Here is a 25,955-nt window from a genome sequence, read left to right as displayed (position 1 = left end):
AATACCTTAACATTCTTGGAGTTCATTTACCTGCCCCGTTATTTCACCATCTGCCCTACAGAAAGGAATGGAAGAAAATATAAGCAGTCTTTAAGAGGATTGGCACATTTACAAAGGGCAAAGCCCAAAAATCTGAGAAAAGATATTGGGTTGATGTTGTTGATATTGAAAGACAATCGGGCCTTCCCTGAAGCTACCACTGGTGAACCAGCACCAGGCAGGAGTTTCTGCATCTAAACCCTCAGGAGGATTCACATCTTCTCTTATAGAAAGTTTGAACTGGCCAGGCGTGGTGGCTCATGCCTGTAATCCCAGCACTTTGGGAGGCCAAGGCGGGTGGATCACCTGAGGTCAGGGGTTCAAGATCAGCCTGGCCAATGTGGTGAAACCCCATCTCTCCTAAAAATACAAAAATTAGCTGGGCATGGTGACAGGCACCTGTAACCCCAGCTACTCCGGTGGCTGAGGCAGGAGAATTGCTTGAAACCGGGATGCAGGAGTTGCTGTGAGCCGAGATCACACCACTGCACTCCAGCTTGGGCAACAAGTGCAAAACTCCATCTCGAAAAAAAAAAAGAAAGTTTGAGCTTATTGAACCTTAGCCTGCCAGGTAGCATGCATGCCATGAAAACTGCCTCCACCCAAGAGTGAGATTCAAAGCATGCACAGAGTGTCAGGGGAGATAACTGACACAAAATTTCAGGCAGAATAAGTTCAGGAGATCTACTGTACATTATGGTAACTATAGTTAATAATAACATATTGTATAATTGAAAATTGCTAAGAGAGGAGATTTTAAGTTTTTCCACTATGAAAAAATAAGGATGTGAAACCCACAGCCAACATCATATTGAATGGGCAAAAGCTGGAAGCATTCCCCTTGAAAACCAGCACAAGACAAGGATGCCCTCTCTCACTATTCTTATTCAAAATGGTATTGGAAGTTCTGGCCAGGTCAATCAGGCAAGAGAAAGAAATAAAGGGTATTCAGATAGGAAAAAGGAAGTCAAATTGTCTTTGTTTGCAGATGACATGATCCTATATCTAGAAAACCCCATTGTATCAACCCAAAAGCTTCTTAAGCTGATAAGCAACTTCAGCAAAGTCTCAGGATACAAAATCAATGTGCATAAATAACAAGCATTCCTATATCGCAACAACAGAGAAGCAGAGAGCCAAATCATGAATGAACTCTCATTCACAATTGCTACAAAAAGAATAAAATATCCAGGAATGCAGCTAACAAGGAAAGTGAAGGACCTCTTCAAGAAGAACTACAAACCACTGCTCAAGGAAATCAGAGGACACAAACAAATGGAAAAACATTCCATGCTCATGGATAGGAAGAATCAATATAGTGAAAATGGCCATACTGCCCAAAGTAATTTATAGATTCAATACTATTCCCATACCACCATTAACATTCTTCAAAGAATTAGAAAAAACTATTTTAAAATTCATATGGAACCAAAAATGAGCCTGTATACCCAAGACAATTCTAAGCAAAAGGAACAAAGCTGGAGGCATCATGCTACCTGACTTTGAACTATACTACAAGGCTACAGTAACCAAAACAGCATGATACTGGTACAAAACAGACACATAGACCAACGGAACAGAATAGAGAACTCAGAAATAAGACCACACATCTACAGCTGTCTAATCTTTGAAAACTTAACAAAAACAAGCAATGGGGAAAGGAGTCCCTATTTAATAAATGGTGCTGGGAGAACTGGCTAGCCATATGCAGAAAATTGAAACTGGACCCCTTCCTTACACCTTATACAAAAATTAATTCAAGATGGATTAAAGACTTAACTGTAAAACCCAAAACTATAAAAACCCTAGAAGACAATCTAGGCAATACCATTCAGGACATAGGCATGGGCAAACATTTCATGACAAAACCATCAAAAGCAATTGCAACAAAAGCAAAAATTGACAAATAGGATCTAATTAAACTAAAGAGCTTCTGCACAGCAAAAGAAACTATCATCAGAGTGAACAGACAACCTACAGAATGGAAGAAAAATTTTCCATTTTATCCATCCTAACCTGACAAATGTCTAATATCCAGAGTCTACAAGGAACTTAAGCAAATTTATGAGAAAAAAAACAACCCCATTAACAATGGACAAAGAACATTAACAGACACTTCTCAAAAGAAGACATAAATGCAACCAACAAACATATAAGTAAAAGCTCAGCATCACTGATCATTAGAGAAATGCAAATCAAAACCACAATTTACCTTCTCAAGCCAATCAGAATGGTGATTATTAAAAAGTCAAGAAGCAACAGATGCTGGCAAAGGTGCAGAGAGATAGGAATGCTTTTACACTGTTGGTGAGAATGTAAATTAGTTCAACCATTGTGGAAGACAGTGTGGCAATTCCTCAAAGACCTGGAACCAGAAATACCATTGACCCAGCAATCCCATTACTGGGTAGATACATAAAGGAATATAAATTATTCTTTTATAAAGATACATGCATGCATAAGTTCACTGCAGCACTATTCACAATAGCAAAGACGTGGAATCAACCCAAATGCCCACCAGTGACAGACTGGATTAAAAAAATGTGGTACATATACACCATGGAATACTATGCAGCCATAAGAAGAAATGAGATCATGTCGTTTACAGGGACATGAATGGAGTTGGAAGCCATTATTCTCAGCAAACTAACACAGGAATAGCAAACCAAACACCAGATGTTCTCACACATAAGCAGGAGCTGAACAATGAGAACACCTGGACACAGAGAGGGGAAAAACACACACTGGGGCCTGTGGGTAGGGGGGTGTGGGGAGGAGGGAGAGGATAAGGAAAAATAACTAATTCATGCTGGGCTTAATACTAAGTGATGGGTTGATAGGTGCAGCAAACCACCATGGCACACGTGTACCTATGTAACGAAACTGCACATCCTGCTCATGTACCCCAGAACTTAAAATAAATTTTTTTTTGAGACAGAGTCTACTCTGTCACCCAGGCTGGTGTGCAGTGGCACAATCTCGCCTCACTGCAACCTCCGCCTCCCAGGTTCAAGCGATTTTCCTGCCTCAGCCTCCTGAGTAGCTGGGATTACAGGCGCATGCCACCAGGCCCGGCTCATTTTTGTATTTTTAGTAGAGACGGGGTTTCACCATGTCGGTCAGGCTGGTCTCCAACTCCCGACCTCGTGATCTGCTCGCCTCGGCCTCCCAAAGTGCTGGGATTACAGGTGTGAGCCACCTCACTCAGCTCAAAATGATTTTTTTTAATTAAGCATATGAGATAATAGATAAGCTAATTAGCTTGATTTAGCCACTCCACAGTGTTTATATATATGCCAAAACATCATGTTGTACATCACACATATATACAATTTGTCAATTAAAATTTTTTTATTTTTTAATTTTTAAACAAAATATGTACACCTAGCTCAAGAGAGGAGATGCTGGCCCCAGAGACCTCCTGCTATACTCACCCCTTCCTTACACCTTACACAAAAATTAACTCAGGACCTCCATACTTCTTAGATTCGTGACCTTACACAAATGACTGAACCCTTCCAAGCCTTCATTTCACTTATTCATAAGATGGAGACGATGATAATAATGCCTATCACCCTGAATTGTTGCGAGGATTAAAAGAGATGCAAGCCAAGTGCCATGCACTGCTGCCAACCCATATTAGATGCAAAATAAACATAAGCTATCATTACTATTAAAGAAGAAAGATTAAAATAAGCAACATTTCAATTAACTTTAGCAAAAACGAATCTGATTCTCCTATATTTAATGTGACTACTTCCTCAGGTCAGACAAACATGAAATAGGCTACCCCTCACTGAATCATACCTTCCAACCCTGGTAACTGAGTCAACTTGATTCCCTTTAGGTTCAATTCCAGGCCCTGGTACTAATTTTGTCCCCAATTAAGACAAATAGATTGACCTCTCTGTCAACAGGGAGACTTAATGGAGTCCATCTTGATTAATTCTGTGTCCACCAGGGGCTGAACCCCATGGCTTACATGTTGAGTTTTTCCACTGTAAAGCCTCAGTCTTCCCAGTCGCTGAAAGCAGAATTCTATGCCTCAGCCACCATGGCTACCTTTCCTGTCTCTCAACACCTGTCACCAGCTCCCTGACTACTTTTTCCTGGCTTTCCCAGTGCTAATGCCAGTTTGATTGGAACTCAGCCTCTTCAAAGCTGTGGGAGTCTCATCCCAACAGTTTTCAGATCTTGCATCCCTAGTAGACCCTGGTTAAAAGGTTCAGGAATCCTACGTTCTTCCCCTGGACACAACTCCTTGAGAGAGATCTTCTAAACTCACATCCCTATGTGCCAACCCTGGATGTGCTACATTTGGCTCCCATCTTTGGCTGACCTAGCCTCCAGACAGTAAAGCATGGCATTTATGAGCCCAAGGGCTGCAGTCATACAAGGAGCATTTTGAGTCCCAGGTCTGCCACCTACTAGCTGTATGATCTTGATCAATCACTTATGATACTTTCTGAGCCAAACTATAAAATAGCGATAAAAACTCATACCTCTCAGAGTTGTTGTAAAGACTGAAAGAGGTAAATTAGATTTAGTTCCATAGTTGTCACAGAGAAACTTTCAATAAGTCGATGTTATTCCTAGTGGAAGGGATCTTCCACTGTAGCCTGTCCCCCCTCCCCTGCAACTCTGTGTCTAGCCATTCTCCACCTATTTAAACTAGACCTTAATGAAACGACTTAGAAATCGCTCAAAGGCCTAGATCATGACAATACTGATACGGGAGCTAAAACGAAATTATTGAGGCAGACAGGGAGGGTAAGAGAGTTCTCAGTAAGGTTTCCTTAAAAAAAAAAAAAAAAAGCAGCCCCAAAATCATTTCTTGTCTAACAAAAAGCCTGAAAAATCAAGCTGCAAGCATAGATAAGCAAGCTAAAAGCTTGCATAGGTAAATATCAGCAGCTGTGCCAATAGAAAAAGGCTACCTGGGGGCCAGGCGTGTTCAACATGGCGGCTCCCTCTTCCCTTTTCTTTGTCAACCACATGTTCAGTAAGGAACAGACAACATGGAGCCGCCAGCTAGAGAATCCATCTGCATAATAAAAGACTAGGGTGGGGTGGCCAGCTTCTTCACAGGCTATGTAAATGGCACACCTGGTCCAACCATCTTTGGGCCCTGTGTTAATCAGACACCACCTCCTCCACTTCATCTATAAAACTCTGTGTTTGATTGGAACTCAGCCTCTTCAAAGTGTGGTAGTCTCATCACAACAGTTTTCAGATCTTGGATCCTTAGTAGACCCTGGTTAAAGGGTTCAGGAATCCTACATGTTTTTCCCCTGGACACAACTTCACCACGAAACCAGCAGACCCACTCAGGCGCCCCCTCTCTCTCTGCAGAGAGCTATTCTCTTTTCTCTTTCTTTCGCCTATTAAACCTCTGCTCTTAACCTCACTCCAGGTGCGTCCATGTCTTTGATTTCCTTGGCATAAGACAACAAGCCTCAGGTGTTACCCCAGACAACGCTGCTTCAATACTTTAGGTCTTTCAAATCAAAGTTATCCAAAATCAAATTTGGACATACACTGTTGTTTAATATTTATTTAGAACTTCATTCCCTCAACAAATATATAATGAGCATCTACCATATGCCAAGCACGGGGCCATGTGAGTATCAGACAGACATGGTACCTGCCCTCGTGGAGGTTACAGTCCCCTGTTTCCCAAACCAGAATTAAAGAGATCCTTTTCTGTGGAAAATTTCTTACTAATCCAGATTTGTGTCTAGCACAGTACTAGCTGATAAAATCATTCTTTTGCTAGTAATTCACTATATTTTCCAATACTTTAAATGTATTTTTGTTCTCATTTTAAAACTTTATTAAAATTGAAAAATGTGGCCAGGCTCAGTGACTCACACCTGTAATACCAGCACTTTGGGGGGCCCAGGTAGGCAGATCACCTGAGGTCAGGAGTTCAAGACCAGCATGGACAACATGGTGAAACCCCGTCTCTACTAAAAATACAAAAATTAGCCTGGCGTGGTGGCAGGCACCTGTAATCCCAGCTACTCAGGAGGCTGAGGCAGGAGAATCACTTGAACCCACGAGGCAGAGATTGCAGTGAGCCAAGGTCACGCCACTGCACTCCAGCCTGGGAGACAAACCGAGACTCTGTCTCAAGAAAAAAAGGAAAAATGCTTGCTGACTCTCTGCATGAAGGTAACCTTCGGAAGGAGGGAGGTCTGGCCATCTCGTTTTACTGCCCTCGTGTTTCTCCCAGGTAAACCTGAGCAAATGGCCACCACTGGCTCCTGATCTGTGGCCCAACATCTACTCTCCTCCTTCAAGGTCCTTTGCCATTTTTTCTCTTCCGGAACCTTCCAGTATTCCAAAATAAATACTGTATTTTTAAATCTGAAAATTTAGAACACATTCCAGTTACTTATCTGGATTTTTTTAAAACAAGAAAGGACTCCCAATTGCTGCAGTCAGTCTTTTAGAAAAGCAAAGAAATTTCTCTCTTGGGGAGTTGCTACATCTGACGCTACTCTGTTTTGAAGGATCTTAGATAAGTCTTCAATTTTGTAAAGTTTTGAGATTAATAATACCTTAGGGGGAAAAAATGCTGAAAGGTAGGCAGGTCTTGTCACAGTAAAAGAAAAGAGTCTTTCCTGCTTTGCTGTGATTAGCTGCATAAATTGTGGTGCGAGTTCCAGTGCTAAATGAATTAGTATGCATCCCACCCAGAGTACTGTTTGTTGAAGTAAAATGCTTACAGTCTTTGCTTGGGGGAGGAAAAAAAAGGGTATGTCATTGAGTGAATATGAATTAATCAGTGCTTTATGGACAGAACCCATAATTTTAAAGCAGGGGAAAAAAGGCGAGGCATTTATCAGGGTTCCACTCAGCAATCTCCCTCTGTCATTGCTAATAAATCTTTTATGAAATGGAGTTTTGCAACCTTTGCAGGAACATTACCCACCCCCCACTTTTCCCTTGCAGGAAAAAAAATAAGTTAGCATCCATCTCTAATATTTTACCCTCCCTTCCTTATCTGAGTGTCCTGTACTCAGAAAAAATCTCTGAAGCTCTTTATTTTTAAAGCTTTTTTCTCCCCCAATTTATAATATTAAGACCTCTTTCATCAGAAGAAATAATTCATCTAAGTCTTCTCACCGGAGATTTAAGGAAAGAAGCTGAGTTTCAGGTGAGGAATGCAATATTTTTAATAAGTATAATATCCCGGGCCTGCTAAACAATCAATATTTATAGATGGAGTGATAAAGTCCGTCGGGAAATAGAGTTTGGAGATGGGTAAGAGGATAATTAAAGGATACAACATTCCAATTCAAATGTTTTATAATTTTCCTATCGCTACTCACAGAAGCAAGATTCTGCCGAATTATAGACAGCCTGCCAATAACCTCATGATGCCCTGATTTAATTAGGATTTTATGCTCCCACCTGAAGGTTAGGTTCGTTAGCTGTAAAATAAGCCACTGGATGTCTGGATTAAGAATTAAAGGGAACCCTAAGTGTAGAGTGGCACGTAGCCAGTTTCTAGCCACTTAAACCGTGCAAATGGACGTGTGATCATTCTCCCCGAGGTTGGTAACTTTTTATTTTTAGCCACAAATCCACAGGTCATTTCTCTTGGTTAGGGCTGGGACCTGATGGCGGTCGAAAGCTTAAAAAGGTACACGACTGAGGAACAAGTTGTTAAGAGGCTATTATGAAGGATTGACGGGAGGGGGTGGGAGGTGCATAATGATTTTGCCATTAAGCTTTCGTTCCATTTTACAGCTTGGATTTATTTATAACAACAGGTGGTGGTATTTGTGGGGAATTGCTTGTTTTTTCATTTAAGAAGGGCAGCTCCATACATCTGCTGGGAGGTGAAACAAAACCTTTTCCAAACACCCGTTTCCTCGCTTTGTGCATCACCATTAGGAAGGAAGAATTTGTAGCAAAAGGCCACCCTGCCATTATTTCTTCCTGATGACACTCATTTAGCAGCCATTAAAATGCAAATAGAACTATGATTTTTAGATCACAAAATTAACATTAACGGTTGGATGATTGATTAAAGGTCATGGCAACGGTATAACTTAATTTCTTAGATAATTGTGTTCGGTTTTCTGCAGACTGTTTGGGTTTCCGAATTAATTTTATCTGTTGTTGAACACTGACAGGTGCAGTAATTGGCACAATCTCCTTTGGGCTCATTTCTTCCCGTGCACCTCGCCCTCTTTTCTTCCCCGAAGCCGTTGCCTACAACACAGAAGAGAAGGCCAAACTGGCCAGCTTGCATCAGCGGACTTATGCATCTGGGTGAGGTCACTGGAGGGGTTATTACAGAGCTGCGAAGCCCCAGATAGAATTTCATTCTGTGGCTAACGAGTTTTCCCTCTAAGAACTCCCTGCGTCAGGCTCACTGTGGTAAAAAATGACCCCTGCCCCTCCCCTGGGCCTGAGGCTAGCCTCCTCAGATCCCTGGGTGGAGGATCCCATCTCAGACCCATTTTTCTTTAATGGAGGCAATAAGCCATTGGATAGAGGTAATAATAACCCCACCAGCTTTTCGTGTCACTTTTCTATGTGAGAGTTCAGGCAGTGACCCAGGAAGCTGAGATGGGAAGTGGATGGAGATTGGGTCTATCTGCAGTGCTTCTCAAATGTCAAAAAATAAAGTACAGATGGTGCTTACCTGGCAGGCTACATACCTTCCTCAATCCCGATAAATACAGAACCCTGTACTGTAAAGCCAAGAATTCACAGAAGCAGCACCATAGTGCTGAGAGAATTGAGTTAAACTTTATTATAATTACTATTACTATTAACTCTCAAAATTATTTTTCCTAGAAGTTTCAAAAGGCTTCATTTTATCATGATGGATTCTATTTTGCAAACTTCTGTCCATCTGCTAGATTCTAACACAAATCATATCCTCTCCTTCTTATAAAGTCTTAGACTAATGCTTCACAGCCAATTCCTAACTGACTGGTCCTGCCCTCTGAGAGCTCACAGTCTAGTGGGAGAGGCCTTGCACATGAAGCAATTAAAGAACAATGCAGAGTCGTATGCTAAGCTGTTGCCAGATGTAAGATCCTTAAGGTCACAACCATGCTTCATCAGGCTTTAATTCAACACCATATTCATTCAACAAACATATGTTGAACATCTTCTACGTGCCAGGCTCTGTCCCCCAGTATCTAGGATACTCTAGAACACAGTCCCTTCAGAACGTAACTTATAGCCTCTGATGGGGTACAAGAAAGGGGTAATAAGCAATAGACAATATTTAAAAGTGAGCTGAGGCCAGGTGCAGTGGCTCACGCCTGTAATCCCAGCACTTTGGGAGGCCAAGGCAGGAGGATCATTTGAGCCCAAGGGTTGAGACCAGCCTGGGCAACATGGTGAAACCCCCTTTCTACAAAAAATACAAAACTTAGCTGGGCATGGGGGTGTGCACCTGTAGTCCCAGCTACTCAGGAGCCTGAGGTGGGATGATCACTTGAGCCTGGGAGGTCGAGGCTGCAATGAGCTGTAGCTGCGCCACTGTGCTCCAGCCTGAGTGGCAGAGCAAGACCACATTTCTAAAAAAATAAAATAATAAAATAAAAGTGGACTGAGCATAAAGGGAAAGGAAAAAGTACTGTGGGCACTTGTAGCAGGCTTTGTATTCCCTGTGCCTTGCACAGTTCACAATAGGCCCCAAATTATTGCTTGTTGAAGCCATCAATCTCTTTACAAATGAATAAATAAGAGGCTATAAGGGGCCAGGTGCAGTGGCTCACACCTGTAATCCTAGCACTTTGGGAGGCCCAGGCAGGCAGATCACGAGGTCAGGAGCTCAAGACCAGCCTGGCCAACATGGTGAAACCCCCATCTCTACTAAAGATACAAAAAATTAGCCGGGCGTGGTGGTATGCTCCTGTAATCCCAGCTACTTGGGAGGCTGAGGCAGAAGAATCACTTGAACCCGGGAGGCGGAGGTTGCAGTGAATCGAGATCACGCCATTGCACTCCAGCCTGGGTGACAGGGCGAGACTCCATCTCAAAAAAAAAAAAAAAAAAAAGGCTATAAGGATAAAATTCTGAGTTCTAGAGAGAGGAGTCCATGGGAGAAATGGGACTTTCAGGCCACCACACTGGCTACTGTCAATTACTGAAGTGCACAATACTTCTCTTACCCAAGAGACTTTATACATGCCACTCCTGCTGAATGACACTCCCTTTCCTCCTATAGACCTAGTTAACATCTACTCAGACCTCAGCCCAAAGGCCAGGACTGCATGGAAAACTTCTCTGACCTCCCTGTCCCCATCTGCAGTGCAGGTCCAGGGCCCAGGTGCAAAGTCCCAGCCAGACACTGAGGTGAGAATTCCCACAGACTCCACCACCCTAATGCCCTGCTACCACTCCCCCAGGGTACTGCCTGCATGGCCCAAACCACACAACTTATGCTGATTTACATGACTGTTTGATGTAACTTCTTTCCTCCATCTGAACTCTAGGCTCCATGAAGGTCTGGCAATGTCTGTTTTGTACCACTGTGCCCATTTTGTAGGCCCTCAATAAATCATCATTAACTGCATAGATAACTTGTTTGCTACATTCGATCTTGAAAAACGGAAAGCACCTAAACAAACACAGAAAAAAAGGAGCAAGCAGGGAAGGTGGAAAGAGTACAGAGTGCGTTCCCTGGGTCTGTGCACGGTGTACACAAAGTGTTTCACTAGCTGTCTGGCTGGGGCTCAGATGGAGCAGAGCACACAGTGATGAGGCTGGTGCTTCCTGGTTGCCAGCTGTTAACCCTTGTTTAGTTGCTGGGTTGCGGACAGATGGATAAGTCCCAGGCAAAGGCACACCTTGGTTTGGGGGGTGACAGTGCTCCTGGGACAGCAGCTATCTACCAACAGTTTAGCAATCTGAAGACTCTATGAGAGGGTACCAGCTGATGAGAGCAATCTTGAGACAAAATCTGCACCCCAGGGGACTATACTCATGCAGCCAGAAAGGAAGATAAGCTAAATTATGAGCAGACTTAAAACTCAGGCATAAGCTTTTGAGCTCGAGTGCAACAGACAACATAGGAAGCCACTCTAGATCCCTAAGAATGGGGAAAATGATGAAAGATGCATTTTTAGAAGGACTAATTTCAAAGTGCAAGCCAGATAATGTGCTGGGGTCACCAGAGAACTAAAGGTGAAATACAGATTTAGGCTTTTCCAAAACTAAGTTTCCCATTTTATAAAGCTTCTGGGAGATTCTGAATTTCCTGAGTTCAAGTCTCCAGGCTCGGCTGCTAAGAAAATGGTTTGGTTGGTTTCCTCTTCTGGTTTGTAAGCTCCCTAAAAGCAACTCCTCACACCCTGAATGATGAAGACAGTGTCTAGCCCTTAGTAAATGTCTGTTGAATAGATGAATGAATGAATTGTTCTATTAAAACACAAACATAAAAAGCAGCCCCTAACTCTGTGCTGTAATGCAAATCCCTCGTCTCCAATTATTTTTTTTTCTTTTCTTTTCTTTTTTTTTGAGACAAAGTCTTGCTCTGTCACCAAGGCTGGAGTGCAGTGGTGTAATCTTGGCTCACTGCAACCTCTGCCTCCCGGGTTCAAGCAATTCTCCTGCCTCACCCTCCCAAGTAGCTGGGATTACAGGCACGTGCCACCACGCCCGGCTAATTTTTGTATTTTTAGTAGAGATGGGGTTTCACCATGTTGGCCAGGCTGGTCTCAAACTCCTGACCTCAGGTGAGCAGCCCACATTGGCCTCCCAAAGTGCTAGGATTACAGGCATGAGCCACCATGCCCAGCCCTCCCTAATGATTTCTTAAACAAGTTTTCCTAACTAAGACTTGTCTTTTGTCAATGTTGCCAGGACCCAAGGCAGCCTAAGCTTTCCCCTCCCTCGACTGCAATTTAATACAGCTCCTTCCTGAAGTGAGACCAGTCCCTCCCTGAATTCAACACAGTCCTCCTCCTTGGCAAACACTAACTTGGTAAGTTGTATTTCATGAAGTTAACCAGGCTCATTACAGAGAACATATTTCCAGGAGGAAGGATGTTAATTTCTTCCACATACAAAGAACAAAAATCAATATTGTAAATCCAGGAAATCTCCCCTAAATGTCTCCCCCATCATCACTCTCTCCTGCACTCTGTGTAAATACATTATGACAGGTTAGCTATATTTCTACTCAGGCAATATGATATTGAGGTGACTGCAAGACAAGTCACTCCGCCGAAGGGAGGAGTATTGTCCAAGATGTTATTCCTCGAGGAATTTTGTGACATTGGAATTCCGTCAAATGGTGCTGAAAGTACCTTCATCTTTTAAACTAGCCCCAGTTCTGATCCTCAGCCTGCTTAGAACACGCTGAACTTGAAGGGCAACCTATAGATTTTCATTGTGAGTTAGAGGTGGAAAAAAAGGAAGCAGTTTTCTTTTTTTTTTATTATTAATTTTTTTTGCACACAAAAACAATAAACATTTTCTAAAAATACATACAAACAAAAAGATGCTTATCAAACATATTAGGAAGGTTGCACATGGGAAGACGGGGAATAGAAATGGGGAGTGGGAATCAAAATAAATGAGAGAGGGACTTTATATGGATCAGTGATAATAACTCAATCCTCTATTTGACGAAGAAGGAGAAGGAAGAGGAAGAAAAAGAAAGTGGGATAAAGGATCAGAAAGGGAGGAAAATAGAAAAAATTAGAGTATGACTCCAGGATAGACCTGTTTTGTTGTCACTGAGTTGGTTGGTTGGTTTGTCTGTTGTATTTTTCATATGTTTCGCCATGTTGGCCAGACTGGTCTCGAACTCCTAGCCCGAAGTGATCAACCCGCCTCGGCCCCCCAGAGTGCCGGGACCACAGGCGTGAGCCACCACGTCCAGCCCCAGATTGAAAAGGAAGCAGTTTTCTATGGCATGTTTGGATCTCAATATATGCATTTACTGGAATATGTAATAAACACAAACTACACGCACTGTGTGAGTGGTACATTAAAAGGAGGGATGCAGGCACCAATTTTGCAGGAACTGACAGTCTAAGTAAGCAAATAGAGTTGAAACTAAGACTTAGTTTTAATTTTAGAACACACACATCAGAGCCTAGTAAATTCCTATGCAGAAACGTGAAATCTCCAAGTAATGTATTTTCTGCCACATTTTGAGAGCCCCTTAACCTCATGCAGCCCCAGAGGGAAGAACACAGCTTCATTTTAGAAGTAAACAAGAATCTAATTTTAGAAATCCTCCAAGATGTTGACCTTTGTATTGGGATCTGTCAGTCTAAGACCCTGGGTCTTGGATGGGTTATTATAAATTAAAATCTAGTACGTCTTCCTTCTCTCTGGATCTATAATGCCTCATTCCATCAGCAACGTCCAGCTTAGGTGTGCAATACAGCCCCATGAGGTAGACTGCAAAATCGGTGACTTCAGCATCCCAAGGGCATAGGCAAAATTAATTAAGGTGCTGCCACAAATATTAGCCCTCCTTGAATCCTCCCTCCCAAGTTTATTTCTAATTATCTCCCATTGAGTCAGGTCTCCAATGAGTCAAAATTTTTATTAGATTCTAGAAGCCTATCTCCTGACAGCTTCAAAGGATTTTTATATTTTAGCATAGTTGATTCCCTCTAATATGCTTCCATCTCTTAACTAATCTCTGTCTTGAATCATATTATAAAACCGTAGAGTAGAAAGAGTCATTTGAGGTCACCTAGCCCAATTCCATCTGATTATAGACAAGGGAACTGAGGCCTAAGGAAGTTTGGTACCTTACAGAATATGAATAAATCAACAAGGCAGAAACTTGATGCTACAGAGATCCACTGTTGGGTAGTATCAAGACCAAATTGGAAACGGGCTAGAGTAAAGGCCTACATACTTTGACATTTTGGAGTATTTCATCAGAAGGTTAGCCTATGCCCCAAACATCCTACATAAGGCCCTCCTGTCAACAAACCCAATCCACACACTCAGAGCCTCCAACTGACATTTAGTGCCTGCTTCATGAATCTGGACAGACCAATGTCTCTAGGTTCCTTTTGTTTTGCTTTGTTTTTAGTATGCTTTCCTTTCTCTTAGGACAGGAAAACATACTAAAAACAAAGCAAAACAAAAGGAACCTAGAGACAACAGAAAATTCAAGAAACCGAAGAAAATCTCAAAAAACATAAATCCTCAAGGCAATATTTTCATACATAAAATATGATGCTGCAAAAGGGAATCTATTGAAAAAAAATGAGCTCTTAGTAAGACCATGAAAGCAAATAAACAACTCGAGTTTTGACAATCAAGCCAAAAAATCTCACAAAAAGTAAAACAAAGAGATAAAGAGAGGAGAACTTGGCCAAAAAATGATGAGTGCCAAGGGGTTCATCCAGGAAGTCTACCATGCGACCAACAGGAGTTCCAGGAATTTGTCACAAAGAAAAATGGAGGTAAGGGAACTATTCAAGGCATAAAACAAGCACATTACCCAGGACTGTAGGTAGAAGTCTCTGCTGAGAGAGCTCTATGTGGGCTCAACACCACAGTATAGCCCTGTGGATTCCGGAAGGCCAGAGATAAAGAGAATTGGAGAGCTTTTGAGAATAGAAGTAGGGTTTTCATCAAAGGATCTGGAATCTGGATGACTGTGGACTTCTAGACTTTGGAAATAAGAAAATAATGGAGCAATGACTCCAAAATTCAGAAAGAAGATTACTTGGGCCGGGCGAAGTGGCTCACACCTGTAATCCCAGCACTTTGGGAGGCCAAGGCAGGTGGATCACATGAGGCCAGGAGTTTGAGACCAGTCTGGCCAATATGGCAAAACCCTGTCTCTACTAAAAATACAAAAATTAGGCCAGACATGGTGGTATGTGCCTGTAATCCTAGCTATTTAGGAGGCTGAGCCAGGAGAATGGCTTGAATGGGGATGTGGAGGTTGCAATGAGCCAAGATCGTGCCACTGCACTCCAGCCTGGAGGACAGAGCAAGACTCCATCTCAAAAAAAAAAAAAAAAAAAATGCAAAAATTAGCCAGGCATGGTGGCGCATGTCTGTAGTCCCAGCTACCTGGGAGGCTGAGGCAGGAGAATCGCTTGAACCCAGGAGGCAGAGGTTGCAGTGAACTAAGATCACGCCACTGCACTCCAGCCTGGGCAGCAGAGTGAGACTCGGTCTCAAAAAAAAAAAAAAAAATTATTTGAAGCCTAGCATTCTATTCCAACCAAATGATGAGTCTAATGTGAAGATAGAATATTGACATTCTCACACAAGCAAGGTTCAGCTTGTATCTCCTATGCATTATCTCTTAGGAAGTTACTGAAGGATTAGGCTTTTGCAAAAGCAGAGAGAGAAAGCAAAAAGAGGAAGACATGGTTTTTAGAAAAGTGACCCACCAAAGAAGAGTGGTGGAGGGAAGTCCAAGGGAGAGAGCTGTGAAGCAGGCCATGGGGGAAACAGCGGGACAGTGGACTAATTATCCGATTATTTTTGATTTGGGAAGAGGGAGGCACAGTTGGCTACCACCCACAGCCATTTCCCCCTTTGTCCATGCCACTGGATTTTGTTTGGGCAGCAATCTGCCCAGCTCCCATGGATGAACTGAGACTGGCCTAAACCTTACACTAAGACTTAGTTTTAATTTTAAAACACACACATCAGAGCCTAGTAAATTCCTATGCAGAAATGTGAAATCTCCAAGTAATGTTTTTTCTACCACCTTTTGAGAGCCCCTTAACCTCATGCAGCCCCAGAGGGAAGAACACAGCTTCATTTTAGGAGTAAACAAGAATCTAATTTTAGAAATCCTCCAAGATGTTGACCTTTGTATTGGGATCTGTCAGTCTAAGACCCAGGGTCTTGGATGGGTTATTATAAATTAAAATCTAATACGCCTTCCTTCTCTCTGGATCTATAATGCCTCATTCCATCAGCAACGTCCACCTTAGGTGTGCAGTACAGCCCCACGAGGTAGATTGTTATGGTTGCCAACAATTCATCTAATAAAGGCATGTGACCAATTCTGGCTTATGAGATATAGGACAAGACTTCAAGAGGATTCTAAGAAAGAATGTGATCCCTAGTCAAAGAACAATAGAAGGCAAAGGCTCAATTTTGGCTCCTGCCATCCTCCTTCCTGCTTCCTACTTATGTAGAATAAGAACATGCTCCTTGAAAGTGCAGCAGGGATCTTGGGACCACCAGAAGAGATCTGGCCAACATACTGAGGATGGTGAAAAAAAAAACACAGGGACAGCCGGGTCTACATCCACCTCTAAATCTAACCCGGAACCACCTACAGCCATGATTCTTATTTTGTGAGATGATTCTATGTCTTTGTTTTTTGTTGTTGTTGTTGTTTGGGAGTTTTGGGGGGTTTATTTGTTTTGTTTCTGTTTATGGTTTTGAGACAGAGTGTTGCTCTGTGGCCCAGCCTGGAATGCAGTGGCACAGTATCGGCTCACTGCAACTCCTGCCTCCCAGGTTCAAGCGATTCTCCCACCTCAGCCTCCCAAGTAGCTGGGATTACAGGCATGCGCCACCACACCCAGCTAATTTTTTTGTATTTTTAGTAGAAACAGGGTTTCACCATGTTGGCCAGGCTGGTCTCAGACTCCTGACCTCAGGTGATCCACCCGCCTTGGTCTCCCAAAGTTCTGGGATTACAGACATGAGCCACCGAGCCTGGCTATCTTTGTTATTTAAGTTATTGTTAGTTGGGTGTTTTGTAACTTGAGGCCAAAAGCGGCTTAGCTGGTATGAAAAATATCACGGACAGGCTTTGTTATGTAAGAACATTTGTTTAAAAAAAAAAAAACTAACAATGGGTACATTGAAATCTGAGCAGATAAAAATGAGACCATCATTTACTCCACAAGGAATGGCCAATGAACTTGTGGAAAGATGTTCAGCCTCACAGGTAAAATGGAAACACAAAATTGAAATCACATTTAGATACCATTTTATGCCCATGATACTGGAAAAAAACAAATAATAAAAATCTGGCCGTTCCAGAAAAACCCCCAGGCAGCAGGTAGGCAGGGAAGGGAACCTCAGGGCTGTGGCTGTAGGTGGCCCAGGAAGCCAAATTTGCAGAGTTTCCTTTTGATGCCACCTGCCGCTGGGTCTGAGGCTTCCCTCGGCTTCCTCTCCACTTTCCTCATCCCTGACTGAGCCCCAGGCAGAAGCTGCGAACTCGAACCGGCTTTGGAAACATAGACATGTAACCACATTCTCACCCTTTTGAATTTAATTCCACAGTATAATTAAGCACATATACTGCACACGCACGGCTATAATACCAGCTGTCGCTTCAATTTGAAAGTGTACATTAAACAAATCCAAGTAAGAGGCAACAATCTCTGAGCCTTAGGCCTGGGGGAGGAGCCACTCGGCAGGCCCAAGGAATGAACATTCCGTGTGACACACTGCCACCCAGTGGCCACAATGGAGACTGTCAGAACCAGGAAACTGATCCGCGCTTTGGTTGTCCTTGGACCTGAAGCGCCTTGCAAGTGCTCAGAAATATTCTGAACCAAATTGAGTTTAATTAAATGTAATTGGGCCGGGCGTGGTGGCTCACGCTTGTAATACCAACACTTCGGGAGGGCGAGGCGGTCGGATCATCTGAGGTCAGGAGTTCAAGACCAGCCTGGCAACATGGTGAAACGTCGTCTCTACTAAAAGTACAAATAATTAGCTGGGTGTGATGGCGCGTGCCTGTAGTCCCAGCTACTCGGGAGGCTGAGGTGGGAGAATCTCTTGAATCTGGGAGGCGGAGGTTGCAGTGAGCGGAGATCGCACCACCACACTCCAGCCTGAGCAACAGAGCCAGACTCCATCTCAAAAAAAAAAAAAAAAAAAAAAAATGTAATTGAGTTGGAGTAAAGTGAAGTGAATTGAATTAGCATAAAATGAACAGGGGTATGTTGGGACAAAGACCAGGGTTTGGTGAACTATTCCTAAACCCATGCAAGCACTGTATACTTTAGGCCAAAGGGAAGCATCCTCCCTGCATCTTGCACCAAGGAGAGAGTTTTGTCAGAAAAGATCTCAAAAGTCAGGTATCCGTGTATGTTCCGGCAAAATGAAGGTCAGATGTGGTCCACCAGGTCAACAGTATAAAGCCATTTTCTAACACTTTACAAATAAATACTGAATAAACAAACACAGGCCGGGAGCGGTGGCTCATGCCTATAATCCCAGCACTTTGGGAGGCCGAGGCGGGCGGATCACCTGAGGTCAGAAGTTTGAGACCAGCCTGGGCAACATGGTGAAACCCCATCTCTACTAAAAATACAAAAATTAGTCGGGCATGGTGGTGCACGCCTGTAATCCCAGCTGCTCGAGAGGCTGAGGCAGGAGAATTGCTTGAACCCGGGAGGCAGAGGTTGCAGTGAGCCGAGATCGCGCCATTGCACTCCAGCCTGAACGACACAGTGAGACTCCATCTCAAAAAGTAAATACAGAAATAAACAAACATGCGCAAACAAAATATGAACTCAAACCTTAATAAACAGACCGAAATGAAAGGAACAACTCCTCAACTGCCACCATCAGTCTTGGGAGCCCCTTCCTTGGTGTCCAGCTGCACCTAGACCCCTCAATTCCCATTCCAGCTATTTCTGCCTTGTGTCATGGCGGCAGGTTTAAAGATCTCTCCCCACTTTGGGTTGTGAACTCCCACATTTTCTTAGCACCATGCCCACCATATAACAGACAAGAAATGGGAGGGAGGAAGGGAGGAAGAGAGGAAGGGAGGAAGGGAGGCAGGCATCCTTACTGTAGCACTGATACATAATTTCAACAGAAACCATTTCTGTCTGTTTTGACACAGGCCTGTGGTCCCCTAAACAGAGCTTCTGCCATTTTCCTGAGGCTTTCTGGCTGTAGGGGTGATCACAGTTACAAGCTCTCCAAGTTCTTACTTGGCTTCAAAGAGATCCCCGTTTTTCTTTTGCTTTTTGTTGAATTTGGTCTAGTTTCTTTTTCAGGTAGCTTCCGAACATGCTGCATGGTGCAGAGTAAATCTATAATGAGGTGGAAAAACAACATCCAAAGTTCTTGACAATTTACAAACATCTCATTTGGGATTGCTGTGAGACAGGGACACCGCTTCGCAGATGTGGAAACTGAGACCTGAGAAAATAGAGGGCTTGCCCTAAGTCACAAAGTCCACAGCAGCACAGGGACAAAACTGAGGTCTCCTCACTAGCGGAGGACACCTTCATACCTAGCAAACTTCTTGCAGGTTCAGTACAGTAGGGCCCCGTCACTGGTTTTACTCGTAAACACAGGGTTTCAGCAGAGATGTTGTTCTAAGTCCTAATCTGGGAGCTATTTTGAGGCATTTCTTCTTTGTCTTTTCACAAAGTCCACCCCGCAGAAGCCAAAGGCTTGCCTTCCAAGCTGTGAGTGGCCTCCTGTTGAGGGCTCAGCTGTGGGCGTTGTCTGCTGCTCACACCGGGCCTCTCTCTGCTGAGTCATCCTTCCTTTCTTCCTTCCCACTTCCGCCCCACGGCATCTACACTCAGAGCACTTCAAAGCCATTTGGGGCTTCTCAGATCTTTATGCCTTCATCATCTTCTAGAAAACTATTTACCAGAGATAAACTCCCGGGGAGAAATTTTGTTAAATCAGATGTGAATCACAAGTAAGGATGGTTTTAAAGGAAATAAAGGCATTCTAGGGAGAAAAGAAGGGCAGGGGAGTCTTTGTTGGGAAGAGTATTTAAATTAAGATTTTCATTTACAGCGCCGATGAGTCCGAAATGAAAGCAATCACCACCATGAGAACAAGCTATAGCTGCATATTAATATTTTTAAATTCCTCTTGTCTTAAAAGATTCATTACACACACACATACACACACCACACACACACACACACACACACACACACATACTCTGCACCTACACATCTGCCCTGGAAACTCTACTCTTACTTTAGGTGAGTTCAACTGCTCTGTGAAGCTCTCCCTGTTGGCTAAAGTACCCCCTCTCCTGCCCACGTCCCTATCCCTTGCACACCCTGCTTAATCCTTGCCTATATTTTGGTTGCCTCACTAGCACATAAGCTTCCTGAGGTCAAAAATGCTGTGAAAGAATAATCATTCCCCTTCGGAGTTCAGAGAACAATCAAGATGATTCTAGACAATTACTAAGCCAGTCACAGGCTCACAGCTCTGCCTGAACACTGCACTGGGCCTGATTTATTGGGTTGAAAACCAAATCTCTTATAAATACATCATCCTCTCAGACGCATGCTTGCAGCTATCGTCTAGGGAAGGAGAATACCCATCCATGTACCCTTGGAGGATGTTACAAAGATGGGATAAAAGAGTCTTCTTTTAATGAGAGGGGTTCATCTGTCACTGGCTGAGCCTAAAGGATTTATTTTTTAACTCTTATAAAGTTCTTATCCCCTGTTACCCCAGAGTGTCAGTTTTTAGATTATGAATTTACAAGCTCCTTGAGGGCAGGGACAGACTATTCTTTAAAAACCTAACAGTGTAGCTGGGCATGGTGACTCATGCCTGTAGTCCCAGCTAGTTGGGAGGCTGAGGCAGGAGAGTTGCTTGAACCCAGGAGGCGGAGGCTGCAATGAGCCAAGATCGCACCACTGCACTCCAGCCTGGGCAACAGAGTGAGAACCTGTCTCAAAAAAAATAAATAAATAACAGCAATTCTTAATCTGTTTCAAGACACAGGGGCTGCTGAGGTTTTAGAGAGCCCCATAAGTCACTCCCTGTCTTCCCCTTCTGAATTCCAAATCAAGTAATAAGTAAGGTACAGGAGTCCTGGTGATAAAATTATAATAGCTATTATTAATAACATTATGTTCTAGGAACCATGAGTACTTAGATATGTTAAGTCATTTAATAGTGTTACCCAAGCTTTACAGGATAGGAAACTGAGGCACATGAAGTTGAATCATTTGCCCACGGTCGTATACCTAGAGGGTGGCAGAACTGGGATTTGTACCCAGCAGTGGCCCACACTTATAACCACCATGCAGCGCTGCCTCTCAAACACCCACCATGCCAATGGAGGTAGGGGGAGAGCAAACCTTGGTTCTATAGTCAAAAGGGCTTCCTAAAACATCCCTTGTAAATTGAAATTTACTCCTCCAAAACGTCAGGCCTCCCCTCGCAAGGGCAGAGCCTTCCCCTTATAGGAGAGCAGATGACAATGTGCCCTCTCAGGCAGGACTGGCAGCACAATTTTCAAGGACCAGTGCCAAATGAAGACGTGGAGCCCCTTGTTCAAAAGTTGTTAATAATTTCAAAAGGGCAACAGCAGGGTATTAAACCAAGCATGAGGCCCTTCTGAACACAGTGCCCTGTGCAGCCACACAGATCACACACTCATGCAGCTGGAGAGGAGCCAAGCAGGCACTTAGAAGTGAAACCCCTTGACCCAAGCACTCTCAGTTCCTTCCCTAACCAGAGAAATGCCCCCCGGGAGGAGTAAGCCAGGTGGCCAAGGGAATGTTCCCGTGCTGTATGCTTCTGGGGAGTAAAATAAAAATTCCTTCTCCTCAACAGTAAATAAAGAATGGGGAAGAAAAAAAGAAAACAGAAAAAAAAAAAAGAAAAGAATGGGGAAGAAACGATCCACCATACAGGGACCTAGTTTGAGAAGATGGTGAAAATTGTACATATGCACACTACATTTTGCACACAATTTCATGGGTTTCACAAATTCCTTGAGTATATCTCTGCAAATCCTTCTACGCTTAAATGCCTTAAGCATAGAGGGGATGAGATGGCAATACACATGCATACACATATATGTATTATATATACACAAATATACATATGTATATGCACATGTAATACACACACACACACACATATATATATATATATACACAAGAGATCCCTCAAGGTCCCTTCTGGCTCTCGGATTCTTGGGCTCTGACCATCACAACTTAATCACCAGCTGATCTTCCTGAAACTTTAATCCCAGCAGAGTTCTATCTAGCTCAGAATGAGTCAGCTCATTTGCTTCAACAGGTAAAGGTCAAACTGCATCCATTATTTGTGCATAGGCATTTCCAGTCTCTGTCACCCATGGCTGTCAATCCAAAGGCTGGATTTACACTCAGTGTGGTCTGGGTTCTCATTAACCTTGAAATGCCTCCTCCTCCACAGAGCTGTGACATTTAAAATCTTATCAGAGTACTCTAAAACAACCATCAGACTGAGCCTTCGGGGGATAAAATAAATGATCCATAAGCCCAGGATGAGAAAGAAATAAAAACAGACCTTAAAGAAGTAAGGTCTCCATCAAACACATCACTCACAACACATCATTTTGGGTTGGTCTCTGTTTGTGGTCTACCTGGAATCGAATGATATTCATCTAATTTAGCCCTTCAGATGTAATTTTGGTTCTGAATGCCACCTTGAAAACAGTGACCAACCAAAATTTCCAAGAAGGGGGATTGTCATTTTTAATGGGTTTCAAAAAAAAAAAGTTATACAAGTTTCAAAGACTGAGGTCTTATTTTTTTAAATGATGATTCATGTAGGTCATCTCAAAAATGGATTGATTTCCCAATATTTTTATACCACATCAAATATATCTCTTTGCCCAGCCAGGCTGATGGGCAATGTGCATCATTTATAGACATTTCACTGGTTGAAAATTTATGGATAACCTACGACACGTCAGATGATGTGACAGGAACTAGGAATGGAAAGATAAACAAAAGCTGGGTTCTGTCTTACAGGGCTGCCCATGCAGTGAAGGGGACAGCCATAGGGGATGAAATGCAACGTGTACACAGTACATGCTCTCAAAGCCTAGAAGAGGCACTGATAGAATTTGGGAAGGGACATTTTGATGGGAAGAATGTTCTAGGCAGAGGAAAGAGGATGAGCAGAAACACAGCAGTGCAGATGTGAAGGCCAGTTCAGGGAACCTTAAATGCACTCTGGTATCGTGTTGGACAGATAGGTCTTGATTCCACCATTTTGTAACCTCATGACCTTGAGTCAATCAAGTCAAGTCGATCACCTGACTTTTCTGACCCTCAGTTTCCTTGTCTGTAAACTGGAGTCATTACCACTAGTCACTGAATTGCTATGAGGTTCTAATGAAAATGTATATAAAAGTGACTTGCAAGCCTGATGTACTATTCAAATGTCAATCATGCTTGTCTTTTATTTTAAACCTACCATGTCTTGTTGCTCTTCAACATGAAAGTGTGGACTCTCAGAAGGGATTTCATGGACTGCCTGGTCCAAGTCACTCATAAATAACAAAACCAAAGCCCCAAGAGGTGGTCGCCAGTGTCACCATTATCAATAGCAACAGCACCAGCGTGACATCGTGATTGTGATAGACACCATTTTTGAGTCCTTGCTGCCCCCCAGGCTTTTTGCTCTCATCTCATTTACAACTCCTTGTGACCAATAATTATCTCCATTTTATAGAGGAAGAAACTGAAGCCTGGGGAGGTTAAATAGCATGTCCAGCAACTCAAAGCTAGTAAATGGCAAAGTCAGAATTCTAACCCAGGTCGGACCCCTTGCCCCAAGCCCTTAATGTTGTTATAATGCCTCTTTCTGCTTTTCCTTTACCTCCATTCTCCTCTCTCTCTCTCTCTTACTTTCTTCCTTGACATGAAAGTAGGCCACTTCTAAATACCCATCATTTCCAAGGACAAACTTTTCTCAAACGAAGTGAGAGGAAGAAACTGGTAGAGAGGACCCCAGCTGCAAATATCTGAGCCCCACGTCACCTGTCAACAGAAGAACACCACAGGACACAGGCGAAGTGCTGGCCTCTCCCTAGCATAGGAAGCAGGAACTACACAGTGGGAACTCAGAGCGGATGACAGACAGAGTTTCCTGTGCAGTAACTTTCCCTAACCCATTAGCCTTAACATATTGTCTCGTCCACAGGGAGGAGGCAGGCAAAGGAGGCGCGGCAGCAGTGCTTGCTTTCCCGCTATTTTTAACCCACTAAGCTGATCCTGCCCTTCCAACAGGCTCTGTTCCTTCTAGGTTATTCACTTCCTCCTAAGGGATTTTGTTTGTTTGTTTGTCCTACTACTTTTTGACTTGTGGAGTGGACTCATTGCTTCCTCTCCTTATTTTAATACATTATAACAGACATTTATTGGGATATTGGGAGAATATTTAAACACCTTTCCTTCTGTGGTTTTCTTTGGAAGGCAAGGGGTCATGTGATTGTCACTTCATTAAAAGCCTTGTGTTCCAGGAACCAAGTTCAGGCACCATTGCATAGTTTTGTAAATAAGAATGGGCCCCCTGGGGACAAAACTCAAAGGAGAAAATAAAATTTATAATCTGAAAGGAACTCATCTGTAATGGGTTTGGATGCCAGAGTTTCAAAGGACAAGCTGTACCTTGAGGAAAACAGGTGCCTGCCCCTGGGGGAGCACTGGAACCCAGTATGGGCTCTGCAGTGGGTCTGCTTCAAGTTTCTATCTTAAGAACCATTCCTAGGTTCTGGCCTCTCAACCCTAAGCCTCAGGACAGCAGTGTTCATCAGTAAGACCCAGAACCTGGCACTGAATAGCTCCCCACAGATATTCACAGAATGAATAAGTGAAAACGTTGAAGGTCCTAGTAAAATGGTAACTATCTCGTGGAAGTTGTACATGAAGGGCAGTCATGCTCCCCACCAAGAATTTGGACTTGCCCTCTGGGAATAAAAAGGAACATCGGTATGTAAGTCATCATAAGCAAGGATAGACTCTAACCAAACTTATGACCCAGGGAGAGAAGTCTTTTACATTCAACATGCCAATTCCAGTCAAATGACTGGTTCCCTGGAGTGCCGCATAGAGAAGGATTTTTGAGACTTCTTCTGAGTCTAGCAGGAAAGAGCACTACAATCAATTAGTAATGTCTGCCATGCACACAAGGGGGGAATGATGGCAAGGATAGCATATAAGTGCATCCCTTTGTTGACACATCCAGAAAACTGTGACTCAGAAGTGGGATTGACTGACCCCAGGAGTATGGAAAAGGGGAGCCACTGAGGCAGATGCGGACACTGCCCAAGGAGCCCTAGAGCAAGTATTTTTCTGGCGAGGAAGAGCACAAAGCAGAAACCGTGTCACTAAGCACAGTACTCACACCCTGGTACTGATTCCAAGTACCCACCAAGCAATGTCTTCTGTGCCTTCCCCTGTAGCATGCCTTTAGGGAAAGAATGTTCTGGGTCAGGACACACCTAAAGTCCAGTGGCCAGTTTGCTTGACATTAATAGTTCTTGATGGAGATTAAGAAGAGTCTTTCTGGTTTCACTGATGACTCTCTGTGGACTTGGTTCATGTGCCCATCCCAGAAAGATGAATCTGCTCTCAGGTACCCTTGGCCAGTCAGTTCTCTGATACTACAAGGCTGAGGACTAAATCTTGGACTCTGGTAAATTCACCAAAATAAGGTCCCCCTGCCAAGTCTTTTCCTGGGCTTGCAATTGTGTTCCCTTCTGCATGCCGTGTTCATTTGACAACCACGATATGCTAAGAGGAGTATGGAGTGGAATTAAATCGCTAGTGTATTTTTAGGAACCTGGCTAGCAGGCAATACTTAGAATTTTTTTTAATCTTGCATATTTAATAGGTAAAATTGTTTCTCATTATTAAGGCATTATTAGTGAGATTGAAGAATTTTTTGTGTTTATTCAACAATTGTATTTCTTCAGCGAACTACTTTTTCATGACCTTTGCTCCTTTTTATGTTGGATATTTGCCTTTCTACTTTCTGGCTTTGATTTCTGAGGGCTTTTTATATATTAAGTGTAGTGATCCTCCTGTTTGCTGTGGTGCAGATATTTTCCCATTTGTCATTCGTTTTAACTTTATAGAATTGTTTGACATGTCTTTTAAAAGTTTTTTATGGAATTATTTGTTTATTTTGTGGATTGTATCCTCACCTTTTATGAATATTAATGCCTTCTCTCACTCCAA

The 25,955-nt window shown here is 43.1% G+C and overlaps 1 pseudogene; it reads left to right on the top strand.

Moving 5' to 3' along the window:
- The window catches only part of LOC100597616, a 95,481-nt pseudogene extending 83,142 nt beyond the window's left edge, over positions 1-12,339 (top strand).
- The last annotated feature ends 13,616 nt before the right edge of the window (positions 12,340-25,955 follow it).

The sequence above is a fragment of the Nomascus leucogenys genome, chromosome 10 (assembly GCF_006542625.1).
Source record: "Nomascus leucogenys isolate Asia chromosome 10, Asia_NLE_v1, whole genome shotgun sequence".
In the NCBI taxonomy this organism is placed as follows: domain Eukaryota; kingdom Metazoa; phylum Chordata; class Mammalia; order Primates; family Hylobatidae; genus Nomascus; species Nomascus leucogenys.
The sequence above is the reverse complement of the archived record's forward strand: the minus strand, read 5'-3'. Positions and strand labels throughout refer to the sequence as shown.